This window comes from Peromyscus leucopus, chromosome X (genome assembly GCF_004664715.2).
Source record: "Peromyscus leucopus breed LL Stock chromosome X, UCI_PerLeu_2.1, whole genome shotgun sequence".
Classification (NCBI taxonomy): Eukaryota; Metazoa; Chordata; class Mammalia; order Rodentia; family Cricetidae; genus Peromyscus; species Peromyscus leucopus.
In genome coordinates, this window is record NC_051083.1 from 30,388,187 (window position 1) to 30,403,799 (window position 15,613).

The window sequence follows — 15,613 nt, forward strand, 5'->3', positions numbered from 1 at the left end:
GAAGAAGTAGCCAGAGAAAGAGGAGGACCCAGGGACCAGCCACCTAGCTACAGAGCAAGCCACAGAGAAAGAAAATTATATAGAAACTGAAAAGGAAAAGCCCAGAGGCAGATAGATGGGATAATTTTAAGTTAAGAAAAGCTATCAAGAAGCAAGTTAAGGCCAGGCATTTATAATTAATAATAAGCCTCCATGTGTGATTTATTTGGGAGCTGGGTGGCAGGCCTCTCAAAAGAGTAAAAAACAAAAAACAATGGGTTCTTACATGTCCCAGAATGGCCCCAAACTGACTATGTGGAACAGAGTGGCCTTGAACTCTTTACCCTCCTGCCTGTAGTTCTCATTTGTTGGGATACAAGTGTTCACCATTATGCCTGGAATTTAATGTTTCTAAAAATGAGGATCCTGGCCTAGTTAGTAGCAGCCTAGAAGTACCCGTTAGAAATGACATTTGAGAGTCGAAGTGTAGCTCACTGGTAGAACATTTGGACATGGCCCTGGGCTCAGTATTTAACACAGAGACACACAGAGACAGTGTGTGTGTGTGTGTGTGTGTGTGTGTGTGTGTGTGTGTGTGTACGTGTGTACATACACATATGCTTGGGGTCTTTTGGGAACCATCCAACTCCTTTTGACTCGGAAGCTCTGAAACCAGTGCCCAACAATATGAATGTTGATGAGTCTTTGAGGTAATTCTAATTCATGCTTCAGGTATAATAAATGGCAAGCAAATCCTGTCTTGTCTTGCTTATCAGTTATAAAAAACAGTTAGCCACAATCCTCCCCCCACCAAACCACCAGAAAACCCAGCAAACACTGGCTGTATAAGTAAGAAAGAGTTTTATCACTCCCATCAAACAAGAAAGCCCAAGGCAGGCAGTGCAGGTTGTCTATAGCTCTTCTGTGACCTCTAGGGAGCCAGACTCCATCCTCCCTCCCAGTCTTAGAAAGTAGCTTCTGTGCCCAGAGTTGAAAGATGGTTGTTATACTTCAGACATTATTTCTATGTTTCAGGCACAGAAGAGACAGAAGGACAAAAGGCTTGTCCATTTTTCATTCAGATAAAGTAGCTGTCCAGAGATGTCTGCCTTTATCTCATGGCCAGAACCATATGATATGGCCAACTGTAACAACAGTAGGAACTAAATCAACTTTAGGTTTTCAGTCTTTGTGACAGGGAAAGGCCAGAGAAAAGGGATGGAGCTAAGAGGAGCTTGGAGAAAGACAATACTTATTATTTTATCTAATTTGTAATTTGTACTTAATTCAGAAGCTTTCTCTTTTTGGGGGGGTAGTTTTAAAATTTTTGTTTTATAGTTTTAAGATGGGTCTTATGTTGCCGAGGCTGGCCTCCTACTCCCTGTGTAGCTAAAGATGGTCTCAGGCTCTTAACTTTTTGGTTGTGAGCTTACCTTTACTGGCTGAGCCATCTCTCCAGCTCTAATAACCAACTCTTGATCCTCCTTTCTCCATTACTCAAGTGCTGGCCAACACACCTTGCTTTCTTTGGAGACATAGTCTTATTCTGAAGCCTACAGTGGCCTGGAACTCACTGTGTATAGCCCAGTCTGTCCTCAAGTTCACTGGAATTCCCCTGCCTCAGCCTCCCAGTGCTGAGATGACAGGCATGAGGCTCCATGGCCAGTTCTGTTTTTGTTTTGTTTTGGTTTTGGTTGAAAATCTTGGGCTAAATTATCCGGCGAGCATCAGATCATCTTAATGTTTAATAAGGAAATAGGACAAACAAATTTTTGTTCTATTTCTACTTTAATTTGCCAAGACAACTCAGGTTTTATGTTTAACTAGTTCTATTATTAGGTTAAGTGTTTGGCTGAGTTTGAAATTGAGTGGAATATTTTAAAAGTAAGGTGAACTAAAGCCAAAGAAGAAACAATGTGAAATACTGCACAAAACCACATATTTGGGCTAATTATGGTAAAGAGTCTGAAATTTGAATATTTTCTGGTATGGATCTATTAGTTCTTTACATATAAATAATAATTAGAATTGGGCTTCAAGGCTGTCACACAATTTCCTTTCATTGTAATGCATAGATAATAATGATAATTGACTTATTTATAGTAAGAATTGTTTCCAAATCAGCCCCAGCAATATTAAAGTTATTTATGTCTTTGCAATCCTATTTATTTCTCAACAAAACCACTTTCCTTATATTTTAAATGGCAAATTTGCCCAGACTCCATTCAAATGTTACTAATTTTGATTTTAATGCATTTAATGTAAGCGTGCGAGCTATTGTTGTCGTCACTAAAGTTGCCATGGTAATTATCTAGCTGGCAGGCAGAAGCTGAGGGCCAGAGAAGATCATTATGATGGGGGTGTAAGAATTTACTTATATCAAAATGAGGGTCAAACCAGAGATGGCTGGAGAACCTGTGTTCTCCTGATTCCAAAGGGTTTTGTTTTGTTTTTGTATTTTCTTTTTGAGACAGGAGATGTCATTCTGTAACCCAGTTCTGATTTACAGGAATAATCCACTATGCTTGGCCATGGACCTACTTTACTTTTTGAGACAAGGTCTTACATAGCCAAGGCTTGCTCCAAATTTTCTGGAAGGCTGAGGCTATCTATGAACACTTGTTCCTTGGTCTCCATTTCCAAAGTGCTGAGTTTGCTCATGCCTGGCCAAAGTTCTAGTTTTTACCTTTCAACACGTGTCCTTGTGGGAGAAGAAAAACATATTTTCCATCCCTCACAGGGTTTTAGTCATAACAGATACCTGCAACGGAAGAGATTAACAAAGAAAAGCTGAAGTCCACTTCGGTTTGTACAAGGAGACAGCCACACAAACAAGTGGCTCGGGTTTTAGCTGATACAGAATCTTCAGCTAAGCACAGGAAATCTTCAGGGAAGTGAGAAGGCAAAGACCAAGAAGTCAGAGTCTAGATTGAGCAACTTTGGGGGAGGCAAGTGACTGGAAGAAGCTGGTTCACGTAAATTCCTCCTCCATTGCCTTCAGGCCAGTAGGATTTTCAAATGGTCTTTGGTGGTTGATTTAAAAAAGATTATATTTATTTTATGTATATGGATGGTTTCCCTACATGTGTCTGTACAACATGTGTATGAAGTACCCTTAGAGGTCAGAAGAGGGTGTCTGAGCTGGGTGTAGTGGCATATGACTTTAATCCCAGCATTCAAGAGGTGGAGGCAGATGGATCTCTGTGAGTTTGAGGCCAGCTTGGTCTACATAGGGAATTCCAGGACAGCCAGAGCTACATAGTGAGACCCTGTCTCAAAACAAACAAACAAACAAACAAAAGAAGAGGGTGTCTGATCCTCTGGGATTAGAGTTATAGTTGTTAGCAGCCATGTGGGTGCTAGGAACTGAACTTGCATTCTCTGTAAGAGCAACAAGTTCTCTTAACTTCTGAGCCATCTCTCCAGGCCCCCTGGGGTTGATTTTTTGTTCTTCCTAACAGAGCAGTGGCTGGATAGCTTTTATCTTTGTAAATCTATGTCCTGCTTTTAGGCAGATACAAGGACTTTCTTGTATCTGCCTATTGATTGTAACTCAAGAATCCTGTATGCTTGGGAGTGATATATTCTGGTTCCCCACATCCTGTAATTAAATTACCCGCTTAGCACTCCTTGTTAAAATTCTTGGACTGGGAGGTGGCTCAGTGGATTACACGCTTGCTGTGCAAGCATGATAACGGCAGCTTTGATTCTAGACCAGAGTTTGGATCTCTAGAACCTACACAAAAGCTAGCTGTGAACATACATGCATACATGGATACAACACAGACACACGAAAAAAATTAATAAAATACTAAAATTCTTATCTTCTAGGCCAGCAGTTAGCGAATAACAGCTAATAGCCCAAGTCTGACCCCTCCTGTTATGGTGTGCCTTGTGAGCTAAGAATGGCTCATAGATAGATAGATAGATAGATAGATAGATAGATAGATAGATAGATAGACAGATAGATAGATGATAGATGATAGATAGAAAGATACATGAATACTTTAAGGTTTATTTTTGTTTTCTATTATGTGTAAGTGTATGGCTATGTGTGGCTATGTGCATATGAGTATAGATGCCCATGGAAGGCAGAAGTGGTAATCAAATTGAGGGAGAGTTGGACATGTAGATAAGGAAAATGGGCTCATTGGGATGGCAGCTGCTTGATCCCAGAAGACATTCTGAGGAGAAATGTCTGGAAGGCATGGGAAGTTAGGGGTTTTCCAAAAAGGACCAGTAGGAGAAAGGAGAGGATCCAGGAGCCCTATAAAATACCCAAGCCAGTGCTCACTTAACAGACTCCCAGCCTTAGGACCCCTCCCATCTCGAAAGGCTAAAACTGTTGTTTTCTCTTTCTTCCATGCTCAGATTCCTATCATTCCCTGATGTTCAGTTCTTTGTATGTGCCAGGACAATCCTTTAGATGACTACCAAAACCCCCATTACAAGATCTTCTGGAGCTGGGGTTATAAGTGGTTGTGAGCCACTCAACATAGGTGCTGAGAACTGAACTCAACTCCTCTGTGAGAGCAGTATGCGCTCTTAATCACATCTCTCCAGCCTCAATAATTTTATATATTTGAAAAAAAAATCACTGCATTCTAAAATTTTCATAAAATTTAAATTTGTATTCATGAGTAAAGTGTGTTTGGGATATAATCACTCTTGTCCATGTATTGTGTTGTCTGTGGATGCTTTCATCCTTCAACAGCAGAGCTGGCTACCCTATTACAGACTGTATACTATATACAGTGTATAACCATTCACCTCTAAAGACTCTTTGGCAGTTTATAGAAGGCACTTGCAGCCTCTCCTAAGTCAATCCTCACCATCAAGACCTTTAGACAAAAAGAGGTGAGACTTCCTGAAAACTTAGGTGTGTCTAACAGGGTTTCCTGTGTTCTGTCATTCTTTTTGTTGTTGTTGCTGTTTTGTTTTGTTTTTCGAGATAGGGTTTCTCTGTGTAGCTTTGGAGCCTGTCCTGGAACTCACTCTGTAGCCCAGGCTGGCCTCAAACTCAGAGATCCGCCTGCCTCTGCCTCCTGAGTGCTGGGATTAAAGGTGTGCGCCACCACCACTGCCTGGCTTCTGTCATTCTTCACAGTACATTTCCTTTCTTTTGTTTGAGTTTTGCCTGAGCATAAAAGGAGATCATTTGGACCTGTGTTGCTGAACATGGCAGATGCTAGGCATACATGCCTGTTAGACATTTGAAATGAGATGTGCTTCCAGTATAAAAAATAAACATCAGATTTTGAAGAATAGAAAAATAATGAATGCAAAAATCTCTCAGTATTTTATTGTGTGTTAAAATGATATTTAGTATATATGAATATAAATTAAGTGAAATATATTATTATTAAATTTAAATTTCACCTGTTTCTTGTCACTTTTCATTTGTATTTTGTGATAGGGTCCCACATAGCCCAGGCTGTTGTCTAACACACCATGTAGCCGAGGATGACTTTGAACTCGTCAATCTCCTGAATGCTAGGATTTCAGGAATGGACTGCCACTTGACTGTTTTCTTTTCCATGTGTGTATGTGGTGTGTGTGTGTGTGTGTGTGTGTGTGTGTGTTGTGTGTGTGTGTGTGTGTGTGTTTGGTGTGTCTGTGTATATGCTTGCATATGTAGGCATACATGTGTATATTTGCATATGTGGGCATACATGTGTTTGGGGCACAAATGCCTGAGTTTGGCATTGGGAGTCTTTATTTCTCTTCACCTTGTTCATTGAGGCAGAGTCTCTCATTTGAACCCAGACCTCACTGATACAGCTGGTCTGGCCAGCTAGCTTGCTCCTGGTAACCACTGTCTCTGCCTTCTGAGCATTGGTTTTATAGGCATGCTACCACACCAATCCAGCAATTAAATCCAAAACTGTGGTCCCCATGCTTGCATAAGTACTTTAATTGCTGAGCCATTTCCCTGGCCCCATCCTTTTATTTTTTAATATGGCTACAAGAAACATTGAAGTTTTATATATTGTTTATGATTATATATATATATATATGTATATATATACATATATATATATTATATCATATGAATTTTAAATAAATTGTGGATTGAACCCAGACTTTGCCCATGCTAGTCAAACAGGCCATTAATGAGCTATACCCTAGCCCTTTTTAAGACTTTTATTTTGAAATAGGGTCTCATTAAATTCATTAGCCTATTCTTGAAGTCATTCTATAGACCAAGCAGACCTGAATTTGGGGCAATCCTCGTCTTTTAGCCTTTCTAGTAGCAGGGATTAAAGCCTCATGCCTTTAGGCCCAGTTTCTCTTTTACTTCCTGTTTGGTTTCCCAATTACAATCTTTTAGTAGGTAACTAGAGTAACTACAACATGGACTTTATTAGAGCTCACTGCCTTTCTGATATGACTTGAACTACTCTTCCCAGCAAGAGCAGAAAGTTAATTTACGCTTATTGCTATTTGTTAACTTGACAGGTTCGGGAATCACCTGGGAGACAGGTCTGTAGGGTATGTATCATCTTGACTACATTCATCAAGATGAGAAGAGCCATGCACTGTGGATGGTACAATTCTCTGGATGGATCCTGGACTGCATACGTGGAGAAAGAGAGCCTAGCAGGCAACAGCACCCATTTATCCCTCCCTGCCTCTCTACTAAGGATGCCATATGAACAGCTGCTTCAGTGCCTGGCACCTTGACTGTCCCACAAAGATGCTCTGTACCCTTTAACTATGAGCCAGAATATACCCTTTCTTCCTTTCTACATTGACCTCCCCCGCCCCCGGATTTTAACACAGTAATAGGAAAAGAGACTTAGACAGTTGGCTTCTCAGCCAGGCAGGTAGACTATGTTTTAATGAAGGCCAGAAACTTCCAAATTTGTTGAATTACCAGTAAAATTAATTATTTACTGTTGCAAATAGAATACACTTTTTTTTACAAAGAGAGTTTTTTTTTAATTTTTTGAATAGCATTTTCCAAATTATAGTAATTAAAAAAAACTGAAGCCATTTGATTGACACACGACTCTTTCATGTTAGCTGCCTATTCATACTTTATGGGTTATGAAACTAAATAAGTCAGGGTTTCTATTCACAGCCTTTGACATAGCAAACTAATTGTCCAGGTTCATAACAAACTTTTGAAATTGACTCCCAGCATCCAGAGCATATCATCTGACCTTTTTCTTAGAGTTTCAAATCACAATGGAAGGTAACATACTACTTCAATAGCTTCATTTACATTCAGATAATTTTTTTCTAATTTCATTTAAAAATATTTTGATTGTATACTTGTGTATGATGTGTGTGTGTGTGTGTGTGTGTGTGTGACAGGGTGCATCCATGCCATGATTGGCATGTAGAGGTCAGAGAGAAGCCTGGGTTTGTGCTCTTCTTCCACCATGTGCAACCAGAGCATGAAACTGAGCCAACTCATCAGCCCCTTCCCCTTCCCTTTCCTCCTCTTCATCTTTCTCCTTTCAGTTGCCTTTCTGCATAATTTAAAATCAAATACTTTCCAAGACTTGTTATGTATTTGTTATGTTCCCAGTCTCTCTCCTTATTTCCTGCTTTACCTTTTTAAGACATTTCCAACTTCTTTTTGTTTTTGGTATTTATTTCTAGCACTTGAAATAACATGCTTGTATTACTATCCTAACATTTTGAAGTTACGGACACTATAAAATTGTTTCCTACTACCTCTATTAGGATTTTTGTCTCTTTCAGTTCTTATTCCGAAGCAGACATGAACATTCGCTACATGCCTGTTTTTCTTACTATAGTTTCATTATGGTGTTAGCTCAAAAATATGGCTATATAAATTCTAGTCATACCTCAGTGATATTGAGTCACTGATAAGCAGTAACTAAAGAAATAATCAGGGAACTGGAATATAGGTATAAATATCGACCCAGAATTTAGTTTGCAGAGAGAGATGCTAAAATAGAGGTTAGAGGTATGAAGATTAAAAAAATAAATTCTCAATACATGTATGAGGTCAGGAAAGAGGAAACTAGAGAATGAGAGAGAATTAAGTCTCAAAGAAATTATGTAGATTAAGAATGACCAGCCAAATTATACAGGGAGCTCCCTCACCCCATTTTTTTCTTTAATGATGCTATTATGTATAGAAACCAAGGATAAACTGGCCATGGGAGGCTGAAACAGGAGAAGCCTGAGTTCAGGATTTTCCCTGATAAGATCTAAGGGAGTTGATCAAACACTAAAGGATGCATTGCTAGAAGAATGATGTGGAATCTGAAAAGAAGGATCCGAATCTAAGAAGCCATGTGAAAGAATTTAGTAAACAGACTGTTTAAAAATCTACAGAAGGAAAGACAATGATGAGGGAGGATAGGGTTGAAAATGAAATGGAATCAAGTATCATGTGGCCTGCAGTGGGACATTAGGGGCCATTGTTCATGGAGTGAAAGAGTTCAAAACATCTTGAATTGTTCAGGAGTCTAAATGTGTGTTATGTTCAAAATGGTGAAGTCAATTATTATATTATAGTAAAATATTATTATTATTTGACTAAAATATTGAAAATAAGATGCATCTTCCAAGTAAGTAAAAAACAGAGAATCTAAGAATCAAAGATGGGAGATAGAACACTTAATGAGGAGAAGTCCACATATACCTGTAGTAACAATAAATACAAATGGTTCAACATTTCATATTAAAGACAGGGATTTCCAGCAGTATTTGGTGGTGCATTCTTGTAATCTCAGGAGGATCAGAGTTCACAGTTATCCTGGGCATCAGAGAAAAGAGGCCAGCCTAGACTATGTGAAACCCTGGAAAGAAGGGGGAGAGAAATACACATATATATATAATAAATAACATATATTTGTTAATAAATATATATAAATTAAATATGTATTCTTACATTAACCTGCAAACCATCCATATAATATTTCAGAGGAACAAGAAAAACAGATTAGAAAAAGAAAAACAAATGACTATCTAATTAGAACAGCTTTAGGCTCACGGCAAAATTGGACAGGACATTCATGGAGTTCCCATGAAACCTTTTCCTCCCTTCTCACTGCCTCCCCACATCAATGCCTCTGACCGATGTGACAGTCTTTTGACCATAACGAATACACTCATACTATTGTATATTCATACAGAAAGATAGCGATGTCCTAAGAATTCTTCATACTCCACTTATTCACAAAAACACCCGATATATGTAAATACCACACACACACATTTATGTTTTACAGGGCTGTTGATGGAGTATATGGAATCTTGGCCATCATTTTACATTTTAGTTTTGAAACACAGTGTCACTAAGTTGCCCAGGCTGGCCTTGAAGTCATTGTGTAACCCAGGCGGGCCTTGAACCTTGGATCCTCTGACCTTAGCTTCTCAAATAGGTGGTATTAGAGGCTTACACCACCAGGTCAGGCTTATTTAACTTTTTTATTTACCATAGAGCCATATTTACTTTAGAGGCTTAGTAAATTCCTTGTCACATGGGTCTTTCCAGTGTCCTTTTCTCCTTAGTCAGTAATCCAAGAGAAAACAAGACAGAAGCCACAGTTTGTATGACTCAGGTTTTCGATGTCACCTTCCTTCATTTCAGCATTATCATTGCAAAAAATATTTATATTATTTTATTTGTGTGTGTCTATCTGCCTGCCTGTCTGTCTGTCTGTCTGTCTTTGTAAGTATATATGGGTTCTTGTGGAGGGCATCAGATCTCTCAGAGCTGGAGTTTTAGGCATTTGTGAATCACTCAGTTTGTGTGCTGGTGTTTGAACTCCGCTCCTCATGATTGAGCAGAAAGTGATGATAATCACTGAGCCATCTCTCCAGCTCCTTCAGCGTTATCTGGTTGGTTACATAGGTCAGTTCTAGTTAGTGGAAGAGGATTATACAAAGGCATGAAGTAGGAGACAAATTATAAAAGGATCTCTTAAGAGACTGTCATATTCTCAAATGTGGACACCAAACTAGTGTTTAGAAGGGATGGAGAAATATTTTCAGGAAATGAAGGAAATTAGAATCTTATACCAGTTTTCATTTTTCTTATTTAATGTAATCCTATTTAAGCTAACATTTTAACATTTCCCCAGTTTCCCCTGTTCTTGATTTAGTAAGATTGAAGCTGTTCAGAGTTATGAAAATGGATGATATTTAGAGGTTTGTTCACACTATCTAGAAATATTGAGTTTTTAATGGTCTCTCTGATTTTCTTATCTCAATATATATATGCAACTTAATAAGAATTGTGTATGTTTTGTTTGAAGAGATAACTGTCATTTTGAGGATGTGGTGGCACATGACTGTAATTTTAGGTTCGAAAAAGATGTTTAGGAAAGTGAGACTGCCGTGCAGTTGCTAGACTGTTGGCCTCACTGACTCAAAGCCCTTGGATTCAATCCCCAGCACCACACAATTCCTACATGTTGTCTTACACCTGTAATCCCAACACTTGGCACGTGGGGGCAAAAAGATATGAAGCTCAAGGCCTGCCTTGGCTATACAGACAGTTCGAGGCTAGCCCAGGCTACATGAAACCCTGTCTAAAAAATGAAATATAACTGTCTTCTGAGCCTACAATGGTTACCATCACTTTATATATTGGTCTCCCTAAAGACAGACATTATTTCTCTTGTCAAAATTTTAGCAGTTTCAATGTGATTGAGCTGGTGTTGAACCTGAGGAAAATGGCCTTATTTTTATAATCTTTTTTATCATCTTCTAATCTGAAATTTTCCTATAGTTCAATGAGATTAATGCCTTTAACATTTTCCAGCCACATTAGAACCCTACTGGCAGGTGCTTTTATAATATTTTTAAGGGGATGATGTATGAAAACCTGTCTATAATTGGCTAAATGGAGACATTAAAAAATCAAACACCCCTTTCCTTTTCAAAAGGCTGCTTCCATGGGGCATTATGAGCTTTGAAAAGTGGATGCAATTTTGTAAAATTGCTGGCTTCGGATGCATTAAAGTCTAGAAAGTGTGCATTTTACTTCAATAGGGCGTCTTGAAATTAATGCTCTTACTTATAGTTGCATTGTTTTAATGAAACTTCAGGAATGATTGTTTTAAAACCATCATCCTGTGTGTAATTGAAAATCATAAAAATCTGACAAATAACTCTAAAATGTAAAATTTAAAAGTTGTCAGAATTGGCTTGATATATTTAAAGAGATTCAAATTAAATAAATGGTTGCCACTACCACCAACCCTCATTCATGAAAACCTTGTATGGATTCTTTGTCCCTCTGACTACATAGTGGTGTAACTGGAAACAACTGCCATTTTTCAGGAGATGGTATAGGACCAAAAAACCTCTCAAAACAACAACAACAACAACAACAAATCCAGAAGTATATTCATTAAGCACAGTGATGGGTTTTCGAAGGCACTTTTACACACATATATAATACACTTTGACCGTGTTTCCCTCTCATACTCCAGCACCCTCCCCTTTCCTTCCTGGCCTCCTTTGTTCCCTATATATGGTCACTTCTCCTTCTATGTCATGTGTACAGATATAATTTTGTGTTTCGCTATATAAAATCTAGGACACACAAATGAGAAATATTTGTCTTTCTGAGTTTGATTTGATTTGTTTAATAGAGTGATTTCCAGTTCCATCCATTTTCCTATGAGCAGAACAATTTAAAAACTACCAGCAAATCAAACAACCCAATCAATCAGTAGGCTCATGAATGACCAGAGAGTTCTTGAAAGATCAAGTACAAAAATGGACTACCCAGTCCTGTGGGTTTGAGAGCTGGGGCTTTGTTTTCAGAAGGTCACAGCTGTTTGGATCAAATATATATAGGTCTCAGCAGTGTGAGGGTTTCCTGGGTTGGAGCCTGCCAGTTTGAGGGACAGCAGTATCTTCTTGTACCTTCTACTAGGTAAGCTGCTGGAATGAGAGGAGTCTCAGAGGAAATCAGAGCTATTGCCTTTGAATCTTCTTTCCTCTTAGTTTGTGTTTCCCATAGCCTGATCCAAAGCTTGGCTACTCTGCTGGTGCTCAGGAAGAAAAATACAGAAGTTTGGCCTCTTCTAGGTCCTGGGGACCACTAGCAAGCACTGTCTACTCATCTCCATAACCTTCTTGAGGCTATTGTTGGACTATTTCTTTTGGATGGTACCACTTGTCCCCAGAACTATTTACTGGTCACCTGTATCTCCATTTTTTGGTTTTTTGAGACAGGGTTTCTCTATGTAGCTTTGCGCCTTTCCTGGAACTCACTTGGTAGCCCAGGCTGGCCCTGTATCTCCATCTTTGTACTCATCATTTAGGGGTAGCTGCTGGAGGATGAAGCTAATATAGAAGGGCAGGAGATGTAGTTATATGGTGGAATACTCCATGACCAATCCCCAGCACCGCCAAACAATTAGACAAACAAAGAACCCAAACCAACATGAAAGAAAGAGGCAGCAAATTGTAAAAGACTCATTTCTGGACTCTTGCAAGTTACTTCATGAATTTATCAATAAAATATGTAAAAATAAATGCATGTCCTTTCTTGCACTTAAGTAAGCTCAGGTTGAATTTTGGCTACTCGAGACCAAAAGGAATCTTCAATAAAGCAGTAGTTATGAGATGAAAGTATTATTTGCCAAAATAAATGTTACTAGTTGAATGTTCCCTCAATGGTGGGGGAATAATATATTGGCAGTTTTCATTCCCCAGTGGCTGAGAAAAGAACGCAAACAAAATCCAACCTCCATAGATGCCCAAAGTAAGTTCCTTTTTCTTTTTTTGATTGACTTTATTTTTCAAGAATTTCATGCATGAGTACAATATATTTTTATCATATCCACCTCCTTACACAACTCCTTTGGTGTCTCTCTTACCATGTCCCCTTTCCAAATTCTTGTGCTCTTCCTATAGTAATTACTGCATTTTAAGAGGTTTTCGATATCTAGCCCAGGCTGGCCTTGAACTTTTGTCGTTCTCCTTCCTTTGCCTCCCAAGGACTGGGATTACAGACATGTATCACAACACCAGGCCCAAAGTACATTCGTAAGTAGGGCTTTTTGAAGTGCTATAAAAAATAGAAATAAGATCATATGTAAAAATTGGAAAGACACTAAGAATGATTTGGGAGATAAAGCAGTAGAATGAGAAAGAACGAGCAGGGACCTAAAAAGGGTTTGGATGAACTCAATAGCCGAATTAAGATTGAGGGGAAAACCCATGAATTTAGTGCACGAGTGCTTTGGGGCACTACTGATGGGAAGAACCACTTTTTCTTTGTTTAGGGAATCCCAAGCATGTTGTCTGCTGTCAGGAGAAGTTAAGTGTGGTCATGAAATAAGGGCCAGCTGCCTGGCTCAACTTTCAGATAGCAATTGCAGAGTGGAATTTGGTGGGTCCTGAGACTTTTCTTTTCAGGATTCCCTAAAGATGCCTTTGTCCCCAGACAGCAGAAAGTAAATTTTAAGAAAATGATGCTCATATTCTCAAGAGGTGGGGTAGGTGGTTTTTGGTCATTCAGTGGGTTATGGATAATTGTCATTGTTTAGGATGGTTGGCTACAAGTTGTTAATTAATAATGGTCAGGGAAAAAAAGCTAAATAAGGAGATTAGATTCAGGGTTCTTGTTTGAAAAGAAAAAGAAAAAGAAAAAAGAGGATATAGATAAGAGGTAGATTATTGAATCTACTCTTAAAAAAGAGATGTAGAAATAATAGGATAAAAGGGAAGATTATTGAATCTACTCTGAAAAGAAAAAAGAGGAGGATATAGATATAAGATAAAAAGGTAGGCCATTGAATCTACTTTTAAAAGGCAACTACTAGTTTTAAATATTTTATATTGGATTGGATTTTTGTATATTGTATACAAATTATGTATATTGATACAAATTTGAGATTGATTTTGTTAGAAAATACTGTACATATATTTCTAATCTTGTTCAAGGCATTGTACCTTTACAGTTCATTTAACAATGTAATGCAAATTGCTAGTCCTTGAAAGTTATTTCCACCAACTAATTAGGATATAAAGAAATGAAAGTTAGTAGTTAGTCATTACAATCAAACTTATTGTTATGTTAGGTATGTTTTCAAGATCAAACATTGATATATCTTAGTTATACAGGTCATCTTCAAACTCTTCAGAAATCTACAGAATATGGCATTTAAGATATTTTAATAATAGTTTTTTTTATGACAATGAAACATGTCTGCTCCTGGCAGCACCAATTTACTTCAGAGAAGATGATGGGCATCAAAGAAACTGAGCAAGAAAGTGCCCTTGCTTCAACTGCTGACAGTATGCTGTCCAAAATGGACAAGCAGGACATAAAAGAAAGGACTACCGATCCTTGCCAAGACAAGGTAGGGAGGCTGTTTAGAAAATCCTGCTTCACAGATGAGTTTGTCAGATATGCTAGGCCTGTAGGCTGAAGATGGATGCCCCAATGTTGCACAGGAACCTTGGGTGACTGTCCAGGAAGCTAGTTGTTTCTGTCATAACTCACATTTTTTGAAAGTCACTTGTTTGCATTTCCTCCTTACTCAGTTAATATTTTTTCCTTCTTGGGACTCTGAGGAAATTGAAGATTAGATAGTTTTCCTTGTTAGCAAATTCAGAACAGAAACTCATTGAAGAAGTGTAAAGTGTATAAGTTTGAAAGACATCAAAAGATAGTTTTTGGTTGGCAATACAAGCTAGGAGAGAAAGTAAATTAGGTACATTCTGGACTCACCAAAACAGGATAGATAATAGAGTATTTTCAATAAATTTGTCAAATGCAAATGAACTAGACATTGTTGATGTATTTATTGCCAGTATAAACTGTATATAGTTATTGTACTTGTTATATATAGTTTTTCTTATATTAGTTATAACCTTTTTATTATTTTAGACAAAAAAGGGAAATGTGGTGATATATTGTATACCTCAATAAAGATTGCCTGGGGATCAGAGGACAAAGCCAGCCACTATATTAAACACAGAGGTCAGGCAGTGATAGCACACGGCTTTAATCATAGCATTCATGAGGCAGAGAACCATCCAGATATCTGTGAGTTCAAGGCAACATTGGGAACAGAGCAGGCATGGTGGCACATGCCTTTCATCTCAGCACTAGGAAGGAAGATGATGGCAGGGCACAGAAAGGTATATAAGGTGTGAGTAAACAGGAAGCCTCTCTCTTGAGGCTGAGGATTTCATAGAGCTAAAAATGTGACTGGCTTGTTCTGTTTCTCTGATATTTCAGCTTTCACCCCAATATCCGACTCTGGGTTTTCTTTTTAATTAATAAGATCGTTTAGCAATGCACATTACACACATTTTTGTCCTATATCCTATTATCCTGTGACTTCAGACACAAAGTCTGAGGATTGTGAGCTCTCTGACCAGGTAGAGATTTTATGAGCCACATTTGAATAAATGGGTATTTTTAAAGTTCTGATCCTGATGTTTGCTTTTGTGTCACAGGGCAACATCATTTGGTTTGTAGTCTCTAGCCACATAGTAGAGTCAATGATATGGTGGGGCCTTTGGAAAAGACACCAGCTCTGTGAGCTGGTGCATGTATAGGCAAATGCTATGGTGTTAGAGGGTATAAGAACAAACTAAAATGCACTTTTTAAAAGATTTAATTATTTTAAGTGTGTGTGTGACATGTGCTTAGTAACCAAGGGGACCAGAAAAG